The sequence below is a fragment of the Tupaia chinensis genome, unplaced genomic scaffold, assembly GCF_000334495.1.
Source record: "Tupaia chinensis unplaced genomic scaffold, TupChi_1.0 Scaffold139484_1, whole genome shotgun sequence".
Classification (NCBI taxonomy): domain Eukaryota; kingdom Metazoa; phylum Chordata; class Mammalia; order Scandentia; family Tupaiidae; genus Tupaia; species Tupaia belangeri.
This window is the reverse complement of record NW_006199369.1, coordinates 397,742-399,274: the sequence shown is the minus strand read 5'-3', so window position 1 is coordinate 399,274 and position 1,533 is coordinate 397,742.

Here is a 1,533-nt window from a genome sequence, read left to right as displayed (position 1 = left end):
TGCTATAGGGCGCGTGCGCTCGCCAGACAGACAGACAGAGACAGAGAGACAGAAAGTGAGAAATCACCCCCCAGGGGGGATGGCCACGCTGCAATCCCTTCTCCTCCATTCTCCTCTCGGGATCTTGGGCACGCACGCACACGCGCCTGGCGTGAGTTTAAGCCACCGGGTCCGGGACTCGAACCGCAGTCGACTACGTGGGAGTCCAGCGACATAGCCATTACGGTAACTGCTGGTCCCTGTATGTGTATTCTTTAGGATTTTATATATCGTGTCATCTGCCTCAGTCCACTTCTGCTACTGTAACAAACTATCTTAGAATTTATAAGCAACAGAAATTTACTGCTTACTGTTCTAGAAGCTGTGAAGTCCAAGATCAAGGGACCAGCAGATTGGGTGTCTAATGAGGGCTTTCTCTACTTCAAAGTTGGTTCCTTTTGGCTGATACTCACATGGCCGAAGGGACTGTCTCCCTCAATCATCTTTTTTAGGAGTACTGATTCCTTCACAAGAGCCATCATGGCCTAATTACGTTCATTTTTTTAAAGAGTTATGTATTTACTTTTGTCTGTTATTTTTAAATTTTGATTATAGAGAGAGGAAGGGAAAGTAAGATCAAGCCAAAAGGTCTGGGACTTGAACTGCAGTCAGCCATGTGGGAGTCCAGAGTTTAACCACCACACCACCTGCCGGCTCCAACCTAATTACCTTTTAAGAGGCCACATCTCTTAATACTACTATGTTGAGATTGAGTTGTAACATACAAATTTCAGAGAACACCAACATTCAGATCATAGCATAACATCATCTATAAATACAGTTTTACTTCTTCCTTTTACTATTATACTATTATACTTCTCTTTCTTCCTTAATTGCTTTGGTTAAAACTTCTAGTCCAATGCTGAATAGAAGTAACATAAGCAGGGACTAGCAGGTAGTGTGATGGTGAAGGCACTGAACTCTCACAGGGCCAGCCATAGTTCCAGTCCCAGACCTAGCGACTTGAAAATCATACCAGGCATCTGTGCATACATGCCCAAAATCCCAGGAGGAAAATGGAGTAGAAGGGATTGTGGCATGGCCATCCCCCCAGGAGGGGGGCTGATTTCTCACTTTCCCTCTCTCTGTCTCTCTCTGGAAAGTGCATGTGCCCTATGGCAAAAACCTTAAAAAAAAAAAAAAAGAGAGAAGTAACAAAATGTCTTTAACTAGTTTATGATCTAGGGGAAGGGAAGTTTTCAGTCTTCTATCATTGATTATGATATTAGCTGTAGGTTTTTCATAAATGTCCTCTATGAGGTTGAGGAAGTTTCTTTCATTTCTTAAGTTGTTGAATTTTTTTATCATGAAAGTGTGTGGAATTTTTTTTTTTTTTTTGGAGAGATTTTCACTGTAGGGCGCGTGCGCTCGCCAGACAGACAGAGAGAGACATAGAGACAGAAAGCGAGAAATCACCCCCCAGGGGGGATAGCCACGCCGCAATCCCTTCTCCTCCATTCTCCTCTCGGGATCTTGGGCACGCACGCACACGCG